Source organism: Esox lucius, chromosome 7, assembly GCF_011004845.1.
Source record: "Esox lucius isolate fEsoLuc1 chromosome 7, fEsoLuc1.pri, whole genome shotgun sequence".
NCBI classification, from domain to species: Eukaryota; Metazoa; Chordata; class Actinopteri; order Esociformes; family Esocidae; genus Esox; species Esox lucius.
This window is the reverse complement of record NC_047575.1, coordinates 1,327,540-1,341,274: the sequence shown is the minus strand read 5'-3', so window position 1 is coordinate 1,341,274 and position 13,735 is coordinate 1,327,540. Positions and strand designations below refer to the sequence as shown.

The 13,735-nt window shown below is 38.3% G+C and overlaps 1 protein-coding gene across 8 annotated transcripts in view; it reads left to right on the top strand.

The window, feature by feature from the left end:
• Positions 1-13,735, top strand: part of st6gal1 (ST6 beta-galactosamide alpha-2,6-sialyltranferase 1) — a 177,040-nt gene that overhangs the window by 53,438 nt on the left and 109,867 nt on the right. The gene's annotated exons all lie outside the window — the stretch shown is intronic.

The window sequence follows — 13,735 nt, the reverse complement described above, 5'->3', positions numbered from 1 at the left end:
AAATCCGGCCGAAATCCCCATAGGCTACCAAGGGTTAACATCCAAAATTTTTAACGTTACAGACTTCGCTTCAAAATGGCAAAACACTGGAAATGGATGAATAATGGAAAAGATATGAGGCTTTGAACAGTTTTCCCCACTTCCAATAGAGGTTTTCTTTGTTTAGACCCATTCAGAATTGTTCACACCCTTTTAAGAGTTACCTCCATTCACAAAGATTAATAGTTTATTTCTCATCTCTGATGTTCACTCTGGTCCTCTTAAAATGCTGCGTGACGAGGCCGAAGCAGAAGTCAGGAGCAAACTTTTGTGTGGACTGTGAAGTTCCAAAATGTGGTAGAGCTTGTGAATGGTCCACTAGGCACAATACAACTGTACATACTTATTATTGATTTGATTTGTCACAATTTAGGTCAACATGTGTTTTCCAAAATCCCTAGGTTTTTAACATCATTTTATTCAAGTTTTTGGAATGTCCAAGAATTTCAGAAGAGATACAAACATTCAGATTTCTGTTGATACAGTCTCTTTGGTATAGTTGCACCAAGACTGTACTGCGTTGTATACATCTTCCTCATTCAATTTGTGTATGTATTCATCCCCATTCTCGCTCTGTCTCTTTTTGATGTACAGCTCCGACTTGAATTTGTGCAGAAAGTTCTTAGCTGCCACGTGAACATCGGTCAGCAGTGCTTGAAAACCAGATGCATTCAAAGCCTTGACCAGCACGTTTCAGTTGCACACTTTAATCTGCAGCATGGCAAAGAGCCCGTCTTTAAACATGGGATGGGCCTGTCTCATTAGTCTACTTGAGAACCAGTTTGAATTCAGTTATAGTTTTGGTATAATTGAGGCTTTAAGTGACTGATTCAAAGTTCTAATATTTATTAGTTTGACCCCACCCATTTCATATTCATTATATAAATATTTTCGTTTTATTTTATCTGACTTACCATTCCAGATAAAATCAAATATTCTTTTTTCACAGCACGTAAAAACAGACTCCCCTTGATTAGAGTATCCATGCCATAGATTGTTAGATGCATTCCTGTCCAAGAGTTTAATATTCAATTGACCTTGGTAATTTTCCTGTCAAAGTTAATATAAAAACGATTTTCAATATTTTGGGGAATATGTATATAAGGGACATCCACTTCCCCAACGATCCATTTGATTGGTAGTTTATCTGGAAGTGTAAAAGGAGTATCCTGTAATGATTCAATGCGTAATATGGTGCACTTTTCATAGTTGGGTTTTAATCCAGATAAATCTTCAATGAGACAGGATAGTGATTCTGTATTTGGCGATATTAAAAAACTTGAATCATCCGCATACATGGATACTTTTGTATTTAATCTCTGGATTTCCAAATCCTTAATTTTGTTATTTGTTCTAATTTTGCCGGATAAGATTTCTATGGCCATTGTGAATAAATACGAGGATATAGGGCATCCCTTCTTTACTCCCCTACCTAATCTAAAACTGAAAGAAAACCATTATGTATGATTCTACATTTGGGGTCCCTACATCACCTTAACCCATTGTAGAAGAGATTTCTTAAATTGAAATAGGTCATACATTTATATATAAAATCTAAACAGACTTTATCGAATGCTTTTTCAAAATCTGCTCTGAAAACATTAGCCTTTTTGATTTATCGTACAGCTCTATTATTTCCAGTAATTCAAGTATATTGTCACCAATGTATCGGCCATGTATAAAACCTGTATAAATGGATGTATTATTTCTGGAATGGATTTTTTTTATTCAAAGTGTTAGTGTTACTTTGGCAGGTGGGATTCTGTGTCTATACACAGGGTTTTTCCAGCATTCAAAACTCAAAGGCGACAGCCTTCCCAAAATCTAGCACCGCCTCTGTGTGTTGGTATGGTAAAAGATAATTTTGCGCTCATAAATAAAAAACCAGCGGAACACAATTCTTTCCATATTGGCAGTGTTGCCAGGTGGGGTGTTTTCTACAATTTTTAATGGGCTTGGGTGGGTATATTTTAGTCTGTGGGAGAATGGCTGTTTACTGACAATTAAATCTGGCAACTTTGCATGCAGGACCACACATGCCCCAACGTCGCAGAGATGAGTAACGTCGGAAAAACAAGTGGGTCCTAGTTTTCTTTTGCACCCAAGCATGTCAAAATATTTAATCAAAACATAATAACCTCAAATTACATGGAATCTGCATACATTTTTTGTACCTTTCAGGTGACATCTATTAGTCTTCTGGTAATCATAATTACAGATGTATTTAAAGTGAGATCACGAGACAGACAAAAATGACAGGTGAAAAGACTGAGGGTAGATGAGGGTATGTACTGTTTATCAAAAACATTAGACTATATATGCAATATACAGTGTAAAAAAATACAGAATTAATATATTTATGTCACTAACAATACAAATATATGAACGTGAAGATGCTGGATCAATGACAGTAGTAGAGCCAAGTACAGCTTAAGGAAGTGGTGGGAGGGAGACAGACCATGTGACCAAGGTTGGGGGGGGGAAATTAAGGCTGTCATATATACAGCTCTGTTTAGTTTTTCATGCACATCTATATAACACGAACATAGCATCAAAAATAGACAACAATAATATTGACTGTGATTAATTATAAAGCTGATGAGTGAATTCATATTTCTTTTTAAATGACATGTTAATAGGCCTGTGTTAAGAATAAATATATTGCTTGTATATTTTGATTGCTACAGGGCAGATTTAACAGTATAATAATTGTATTTTTCAAGTGTGAAGCGAGGGGGTTGGGGTACCACCTCTATGTGTGTGTGTATATATATCTTTTTTTCGTTCGAAATGTAAGTCTTATGAAAAGATATCTGAAATAATAAACTAATTGCAATGTGATTGACACTACGAGCTACGACCCTACAGCTCCTATAAGCACTACCTGCATACAGTTTGATTTTGGTACATTTGTGTTTGGCCTATTGCCTTGCGTGCCAGTAACTGACAGTGTGAACAAGGTAGACCAGTGGTTCCGAACCAGGGGTACTAGGACCCCTGGGGGTACTTGGCCTCTTCACAGGGGGTACTTGAAAGCACTCATGACACCATAGACTTACTAGTGAAATTAACATGAGGGGGTACTTCAGGGCTTCATGAAAGCAGTGCAAAAACATTTTGGGTGTACAGTAACTGAAAAAGTTTGGGAGACACTGAGGTAGACTAAAATGTAGCACATCATAGTCAACTTTAATCAAATGAAATGTAATTCCCAACAACAACATTGTGGCTAGTGAAAATGCTGAGTGGCAAGTAACTATGGAAAACCAGTACCCACAGTGGCTGGTGAGCAAAAACTTTTATGTCAAGCTCTGTAAATATGCCCTCCCCATTCTTTTTACCATACCTGTTCATCAGAAATGTTTGAGTGAGTTGGCTGTAAACAATATACAGCTCTGGAAAAAATTAAGTGACCACTGCAAAATTATCTGTTTCTCTGGTTTTACTATTCATAGGTATGTGTTTGAGTAAATTTTTTTGTTGTTGATTTATTCAAACTACTGACAACATTATACCCAAATTCCAAATAGAAATATCGTCATTTAGAGTATTTATTTGTAGAAAACAACAACTGGTGAAAATAACCAAAGAAAATGCATTGTTTTCAGAAAATTTTTCAGACAAAACTAATTCATATTAATTTTTCAACAACAAAATACTTAGAAATCAATATTTGGTGGAATAACCCTGATTTTTTTATCACAGCTTTCATGCGTCTTGTCATGCTCTCCACCAGTCTGTCACATTGCTGACTTTATGCCACTCTTGGCCAAAAAATGTAAGTAGCTTGGCTTTGTTTGATGGCTTCCTCTTGATCAAATTCCAGAGGTTTTCAATGGGGTTCAGGTATGGAGATTGGGCTGGCCATGACAGGGTCTTGATCTCGTGGTCCTCCATCCACACCTTGATTGACCTTGCTGTTTGGCATGGAGCATTGTCCTGCTGGAAAAAACAATTCTCAGAGTTGGGGAACATTGTCAGAGCAGAAGGAAGCAGGTGTTCTTCTAGGATAACCTTGTACTTGGCTTGATTCATGCGTCCTTCACAAAGACAAATCTGCCAAATTCTAGCCTTGCTGAAGCATCCCCAGATCATCAGCCCTGTTTCGAACCGTCCTCGCTGTGCACTTCACCCTAGCTGCTGTTTGACATGCTTTTTGTAGGTCACTTGATGTCATCCAATGGTTGTTGAGTGACATTCGAATGAGTTGACGGTCATCTCGGTCAGTGGACAGTTGCTTTATTGTCCCCAATGTCTGTTGCTTGACCTTGCCATTGTTCAGCTGACATTGTTTCTTGAACTTTGCAATACAACATCAAACATCTTGTGAATCTGAATACTCAACCAGCCTTTATTAAGGCCTTTAATCAATCCCTGCTTTGTAATTTTATTTATCCTTCCTTGTCATTGTTATAGCCTGATTGGTTTACTAAAATGTGACTGTTTACCATTCATTTTAAATAAAAGTTGAATTAAATTTTGATCTGATATTGGATCATCATTTAATGAGGGGATATACACTCACCTAAAGGATTATTAGGAACACCTGTTAAATTTCTCATTAATGCAATTGTCTAATCAACCAAACACATGGCAGTTGATTCAATGCATTTAGGGGTGTGGTCCTGGTCAAGACAATCTCCTGAACTCCAAACTGAATGTCAGAATGGGAAAGAAAGGTGATTTAAGCAATTTTGAGCGTGGCATGGTTGTTGGTGCCAGGCGGGCCAGTCTGAGTATTTCACAATCTGCTCAGTTACTGGGATTTTCACGCACAACCATTTCTAGGGTTTACAAAGAATGGTGCGAAAAGGGAAAAACATCCAGTATGCGGCAGTCCTGTGGGCGAAAATGCTTTGTTGATGCTAGAGGTCAGAGGAGAATGGGCCGACTGATTCAAGCTGATAGAAGAGCAACTTTGACTGAAATAACCACTTGTTACAACCGAGGTATGCAGCAAAGCATTTGTGAAGCCACAACACGCACAACCTTGACGCGGATGAGCTACAACAGCAGAAGACCCCACCGGGTACCACTCATCTCCACTACAAATAGGAAAAAGAGGCTACAATTTGCACAAGCTCACCAAAATTGGACAGTTGAAGACTGGAAGAATGTTGCCTGGTCTGATGAGTCTCGATTTCTGTTGAGACATTCAGATGGTAGAGTCAGAATTTGGCGTAAACAGAATGAGAACATGGATCCATCATGCCTTGTTACAACTGTGAAGGCTGCTGCTGGTGGTGTAATGGTGTGGGGGATGTTTTCTTGGCACTTTTTAGGCCCCTTAGTGCCAATTGGGCATCTTTTAAATGCCACGGCCTACCCTGAGCATTGTTTCTGACCATATCCATCCCTTTATGACCACCATGTACCCATCCTCTGATGGCTACTTCCAGCAGGATAATGCACCATGTCACAAAGCTCGAATCATTTCAAATTGGTTTCTTGAACATGACTATGAGTTCACTGTACTGAAATGGCCCCCACAGTCACCAGATCTCAACCCAATGGAGCATCTTTGGGATGTGGTGGAACGGGAGCTTCGTGCCCTGGATGTGCATCCCACAAATCTCCATCAACTGTAAGATGCTATCATATCAATATGGGCCAACATTTCTAAAGAATGCTTTCAGCACCTTGTTGAATCAATGCCACGTAGAATTAAGGCAGTTCTGAAGGCGAAAGGGGGTCAAACACAGTATTAGTATGGTGTTCCAAATAATCATTTAGGTGAGTGTATATGACAGACTGACTATATGCATGTATAGTGAGTCATATACACATATAGGCTTCATAACTCTCAAGCCTCCCACTGCTGGCTTTTACCCAAAAGGCATTTATTTAGTTAAAGGTTGTTATTACAATTCTTTATTTAATGGCCTAATCAATCAACCTATTCTTAAATGGGAACAACAGTCAAATAATCACCCTATTCAAACTGACGGTTTTCCAAAAACAAAAAAAATATTTTGTGTTAACTAGTGATGTGCCAATACAACAATTTAAATATAACATTATTTTTTTCACAATATTGTATAGATCTCCAGAATCCATTTTTATTTATTTATTATGCTGTCACAACCGTCTTTTAAATTACTGTAGCGGTTGAGGAACGGGTGTGTTTCTTTAACAATAATAGTTCTGTATATCTCACAAAATCTACCTGATAAATTCCTGTTACTGTATTCCCATGGATTTCGTCATTAATAAGAAACCAGAAAAGGTTATGCTGTCATTTGACTTTTTGTTTTATTTATTTCCTTACTCAAAATTCTCGCACCAAACCGGCCACGACTTCTTACGTTAGAAGACATTGTTTCTGTGTTGTTTGGTGATACGAGGTTAGAAACGTCCTTGAAAGTGATAATGATGTCGAGGTGAGTAAGAAATACGTTTTGTGTAGTCCATACAATATCTTTGAGATGACAACAGCAACCATGTCGTGATAACTTGATAAACAAGCACATCAGCTGTGGAGCTCTAAAGGTTGCTTGCTCGGTCTTGTAGAAGCTGTGTAGCCGGCTGACTATTTGGTCGTTTTCTCACGTTTCTTACGATTTCATTAAAATATGGAAAATCCCATTGCTAACTAGACAACTAATTGTCCGGTTTGTTTCGTCTGTCAGACTAAAATAAAGTTGTCTGCCGCAAATGTTTTGGTTGTGCTGCAAAAAGCTCTTACTTTCACTAGTTAGCCAAGAAGCAGTAATGTTGTGCTTCGCTGACGACGTTGTCACTTGATCACGATGATGTCCTGCATCTGCCAAAAGATGTATGCTTCACAATTCCCCTTATCATGTATAAAAATTTGTGTGTCTTGAGATTTGCCTTGTGCCTACTTTATTATGATCATATTAGCTGTACAGACCTAATAGGACTGCTGGCTCAATTTCGTAGCAATATATCTTTTTATGCAAACTTATGTTATGCAAACAAAAGTTATATTAATTTGTTGTAAAATTAAAGAAGAGTACATGCTTGTTAAAACAAAGTTAACCTGTAATTGTAATTTGGTTTTTGTGCTATGTCTGTTTGTTTGAAATGTGTGAGAAAATATGATTTATTTTGAGAATTTTCAGAAATCAACAGCAGCATTCTAGAATTCTGTTGGGGTCTAAGGTGTTACATTTAGATGTTCAAAGATTGAGTGTCATTTGAGATGTCATTTCAGATTGAGTGTTTTTTTCTTTATTAGGGGTTGCTAATGGGGATTAGCTAAAGATTCTCTTTTAAAGTATATAGTCTAATGTTATTTGAGGTTTTCTTTAGCACTTCAATAAGTGTCATGATTCAGTTGTGATATCGTGATAAATCATGATGTATTGAATCGTAACAGGTGTATCGTGATATATATTGTATTGCATGGTACTTTCTAACCCTATAATCCCTTTTTAAACTTTCCTCTTTGAAAAGGACTCAGAAATTAGCCTACAAAATCACTGTACATTTTTTTTTATTTTGTTGAAATTTAGTGATGGGGAAACTCACATGAGGACACTACGTAATGTACTAAATCTATTTCGGTGTGTTAAAATTGACACAATTATTGTATTTAAATTATATAGAAGTATACCACATTTGAAAATAACTGGGTCAATTTTCACTCACTGAACTATTTCTTTATTACTGTGTCCAAAAGTACAACACTTTAATTATACTGCGTTTTAACTTTAGGCTGCCTGCTGAGTGTAACTGTTGAAATTAGAATGAGCCAAAAGACAAGTGTTAAGAGCTAATTTGCATGTGCAAAGATCAAGGATTTTCCAGAAATGTCAAGAGTTGACTTCTTATGACAGGTTAAAATATTTTTATATTGTGACTTCTCTGTGCTGGCCTTTTACTTGTCATTACTACAAAGATTTGTACTTGTATTGACACACTCACAAACAGGCCTTTTCATGCAGTGTCAGTCCCTTGTGAGATCACCTCTGTATCAGTGTCTTACCCGGATGTCTCCAGGGGGACATTTATGCCATGTCATAGTCATTATCTTGTTTATACATGCATTTTATATTCATCCTTGCTGAATTCCAGTTCCCAAAACTGTTTACTGCACCACCCTCAATCCTTTCACTCCAGTGCTTGGATAAACATGTCAGTCCTTTTGTGAGATAATTCCTTGCATCAATGTCTTAATTATGGCAGCAGCACAAGAACGTGTATTATCCGAAGCAGTTACAAAGACTGCAGCAGATTGTTGCATTACACAGACCTTATTTCCCTGATAGTGCAAGAACTTGCATTAACCAACGCAGTTACAAACAAGACAGAAACAAAATTCCAGTAAATGTTTACAATGGGCAAGGGGGACAAGAGTCCCGAGTTACGTTTGGTCTGTAGGCTATTCCATAAGCAAGGAGTATTACAGGAAAAGGCAGTCATACCCAATATTGTGGAGATTGAAAGGGCCTCAATTGTAACCCACTGTGGATGCCTTAGCATGCATGTAGACCATATCTCCATATTCTATAACCGACAAAAGTAATTTGCACAATTTGTTTTCTATTTGTGGAGGACAAACATGTTCTGTTTCTATAGAGGAAGCCTAGCTTGATATCCCTAAGTATTTATATGCAGAGATTTGATTAACACGAGAGCCATCTAAACACATGAATGTGTATTTTCAGACCGCTTTTTGTACCTATTAAAAATCTATGTACCTATGAAAAAGTGTTTTCTTTGCATTAAAGACCAGTTGTAAGAAAGACCCTTGTAGTATCTTAAAATCTGTCACCAGCTGCAATAATGCTTGGTAAGCTGTTGACGCAATAGAGTACATGACTGTGTCTTCAGCGTGTAGATGAATTTGATCTAATCACTCTAACAGCCTGACTTCTTTCCTTAAGATAATTATGAAACCATCATCAGGCATCTGGTCCTAGTCCTATTGACGACAGTTTACTCAAAAGTATCGCATGGTCCACAGTGTCAGAAGCTTTAGACAAACATGGCAGTACAGCACTTGCTATTGTCTAAGGCACTAGCAAAATTGTATTTACAACACATACTGTGCCCATAGTTGTACTGTGTTCAAGTCTAAAACCAGATTGAATGTTGGAAAAAGTATTGTTATTCGTTAGACATTATTGTAGTTCCTTATCCACCAATTACTCTAGAATTTTTGACAAACAGGCAAGCTTAGAGATGGGCCGGTAATTATTCAATTCACTACCATTATGTTCCTTGTGGAGTGGCAAGACAAAAGCAGCACACTTTAGCAAGTATGGATCCAGATTGTCAGCGCCTACTGGTTTCTTAGAATCTATTGCAGTTAATGCTGATAAGAACTCACTTTCTGTGAACTTCTGAAAATGAAATACCGGTTTACAGGGCCGAGGGGCTGAGGAAATAGACCGGTCAGGATTATATTGGCAGTTTTTTCTTTGTAAAAGAAAGCCAGCAGAGATAAAGTGCTTATTAAAGGCATCACAAATTTCAATTCAGTCCCTGACGATCCTACCATCCCATATAATTTGCTCCAGCTGTGTTGTCGAGAAACTCACATTTAAGTGAGTTTATGATTTTCCAGAATATAGAAGCATCACTGGCAGACTCCATCATAGCATGAAGAAAATATCTAGATTTTTGCCTTTTTTATTAATTTATTTCTCAGTTGCCTAAAAAGCAGGCAATTAGCTGTTTCATCAATTTTCCTCACCAAGGCCCATGCTTGATTCTTTTGTAGGAAGTGGCTTTTCAAATCTGAGCAGAACTAAGGAATAGTAAGGTTTTTTTACCCTAAGTTTCTTCAGTGGGACATGCTTATCAGTCGTGGAGGTAAAAATTTAATAGAAAAGGAGAACGCTAACACTGGGTCAATTATGCAATTTGTGGGTAAAACAATGAGTGATAAAGGTCATGGATAATGTCTTGCTCTGAGAATTTTTTTTTTTAAATGCCATAGGACAGTGGTCACTGATGTCATTGGCAAATAATCCAATATTTATTTTTGTGAAGTGTATTTGTTAGATTTGTAAGATCTATTAATGTAGATTTGTCTGGATCTTTTGGCGCTGATTTCGCAAACACAGATGAAGTATTGGAGAAAAAATTTAAGTTCAATACCAACATTAATTAAAGGGAAGGGTCGCTATTTTTGATCCTGGGTTACAATTTTGCTTCTCCCTGCAACAATCAAAGTGAATGGGGCAACGGATATAACATGCAAAATTATGATACATTCGGTTTTCCAAAATGGGAAGTTGCCAACAATATTTTATTTTTACATTGTTATTGTTGTAAGTGTTCTATTTTTGCGAGTGATTCAAGTTAATTCACATGTTGTATATTTCTGTTTTACATTGAATTTAAGTAACAGTTTTAATAAGTTATTGTTTTTTTTATTTACAAAACAGGGCCAGTGTTCTTAACAGCAGTGTAGTCAGCACTGGGAAAATAAAAGTAGATAATCGAAAATCGAGTCGTGACCTAAAAATCGAAAATCTAATCGAGGATATGGGAGTAGTTAGTGTAGGGTATAATGTATCAGAATGGTGATTTATGGCCCTGGGGGGCGGGACTTCCATAGTGATGTGACAGGTGGGCGGTTTGTAGGGTGGGACTTCCTGTATGACGTATGTTAGGGTGGGACTTCCTGTATGACATATGCATGTCCGGTGACTTTGTGATTTATGATTACATTGATGTGTCAGTGTTTGATGTTTTACAACGTCTGATGAGCAAACCAGACTAGGGTTATAACAGGTGTGTTATGATTGATGATTAACAAATGGGGCTTAGGGTTCCGGAATGTTAAATTCCCAGGCAGTAAATAAGTGTTGTGTCAGCGGTAAGGTGTTTGGTGTACAGCAAATGGTGTTCGACAAATATAAAATCCGGGTGTTTTATCTTCTGACAAGTGGTGCAACAGCTGGCATACAAACGGTGGTTGTTTACCTTTCATGTTTTATGGGTTGACTGGCGTGTTATGTGTATTTAAACCACGCAGACATCGGTGATGGTCATTCAGTCTTGCCTGAGCGAACTTGCCTACACATTACAAAACATGGAGGATTGTGCTGCAATCAATGTTTTGGTTGAAACACTGGTGAAAGCTAACAGCTTAAACGCAGCTCAGCGATTTGGTAAGAAATTGCAAATGGACCGCAGAGATGCAATCAACATGCCAGCCCCGAAGAAACCGATGCAGAGTTTAACCCGAATCCATCAATTACACCAGGATATGTTGGCACAGGAGTGGAAATTGGACGATGGTCGGATCGGTGGATACATCTTCAACCCAGAGCTACCGGAGGTTGCATTTTATGAATTACCCGAAGGCCAAGTGTTTAAGGCTGGTTTGACTGATCAAATGGTTTTTAATGCCAGTTTATGGGTCACCTTTCGAAAAGTGTTTTATTTGGGGCCAAAACAAGGCCCACATAATACAGTAGATGTACGGTTTAAAGTTGTCGAGGGGCTGAAAGAGTATGACTCTGTCAGATTGGAGTTATTTCCAGAAAATATCAGCGTGTTAGTTTGTGACTGCGGACTGATCGACTGACCTAAGACCCCGAAGCCCCGCCTTAAGCTAACACCGTCATCAGCATAAAAACCGACAGACCGCCGGTGTCAATCAAGCAGTCGGAAGAATTTACGAAACATGTCTCAAGATTACAACCAAGCGGTGATTGAAGAACCCAAGGCAGAGGACTGGCTGTGTGACGCCTGGGAGGACAACGCTGAAGCCTTCTACGGAACCCCTGACCCAGACAGCTCGATTCCACCGGCATACCCATCAAGAAACTACCATTGGATTGACAGGGTTGGTGATCAACTAGGTCCTCTTAACCTGTCATACCTTTCAAATGCTAACAAGAGTTATCACAAAATGGACAAACAACTTGCACCAAAAATTTTAAAGATCATCAAAGCAACAATGGGTATGATTCTGGAAAACATTGGGGCTATTCTACACAAAGCATGCATCGGATGCGAAGTGGACCACCCGAGCCAGACAAGACATTCATGTCTCGAACCGCCTGAGTATTTTTTTGAGGCCCATTATGATGACATTGTGGAGACAGTTTTAACACCGCGACTGAAACATGTGTTGGTCAAGGCTTTGTACACATCTGGTTTTCACGTACCGATGACTGATGTTCACGAGGCCGCTGAGAACTTTCTGCACGAGCTCAAGTTGGAGCCGAACATCACACAGAGACTGAGTGAGAACAGGGATGAGTACATGGACAAATTTAATGAGGATGTTGTATGCGACGCAGCGGGGTCATGGTGTGATGAAAGCAAAGAGTCTGTTGTCTAAGGCCCGGGTAGCTTCAGTTCTCATGTTAACATGAATATAAACAAAGACTATGAGAAATCTGAATGTTTGTGTAACTTTTCTGAATATCTTGGTTGTGTAATTTCGAAAACTCAAATAAAACATTGTTAAACATGTATTAATTCTCATTATTGCTCGAACACTCTACGATGTCTGAACAGGTTATGAAAAGTATTTACTATGACCCGGCAAACCCTGGTGTTTATGTGGGTAGAGAGGGTTTGAAAAGAGCATACTTGGAAAAAACCGGGGAGATCCTCAAAAATGGTGAGGCCGATGACTGGCTGCTCGCCCAGGATACATACACGCTACACAGGCCTGTACCTATACATTTTAAAAGAAATAGAGTTATTGTTCATGATATAAATTCACAATTTCAGCTGGATTTGGTTGACATGAGTGCTTACAGTGTGGAAAACGATAACATGAAATTTATGTTAACATGCATAGATGTATTAAGCAAATACGCATGGATTCGCATGCTGAGAAATAAAAGCGCTATAGAGGTAAAGCGAGCATTTGAAGACATATTAAAAGAAGGAAGAACACCACAAAAAGTCCAAACGGACAAGGGGAAGGAGTTTTTTAATTCACATTTTGAAATTTTGATGAAGAAGTACAACATAAAACATTTTGCTACAGGAAATGATGTCAAAGCGAGTATCGTAGAGAGGTTTAATAAAACAATTAAATCACGAATGTGGAGGTTTCTGACAGCAGCCAACACCCACCGCTATGTTGAGGTTATTCAAGATTTAGTTCGTGGGTACAACCATAGCTACCATCTGTCTATTAAGATGAAGCCTGCTGACGTTTGTGAAGAAAATGTTAGATTAGTTCTCAAGAACCTGTATGGCACAACATTAACGAGAAATGGTAATCAAAGGTTGGGGATACTGTGAGACTCTCAAAGCTGAGAGGTGCGTTTACAAAAGGCTATGAAAAAGGGTACACAGATGAATATTTTACAATAACAGAATGCATTCCTTGGGTACCTCCTGTATATAGAATAAAAGATTAAGATGGTGATGTGATAGTTGGGACCTTTTATGAACAGGAATTGCTGAAAATAATCGTGGCTAAGGATAAAACTTTTAAAGTGGAAGCAGTTTTGAATGAGAAAGTACAGAAAGGGAGGAAAATGTCTCTTGTGAAGTGGCTTGGTTGGCCTGAGAAATTCAACAGCTGGATACCATCGAACAAGTGGTTGACCTAGAAACTGGATAAAACTACAGGATTTACAGGATCATGTCATTTACATTGACTGCGATCAGCATGGGTGACGGTGGCTTCTACATAACGCTGCCCAGTAACTCATCGAGACATGTCTATCCAAGCAACACGAGTTCGTGCTATACCACTAAATTTGCCAAAGGTATAGATTTGAAAGGCGATTGGGAAGTATCTTTG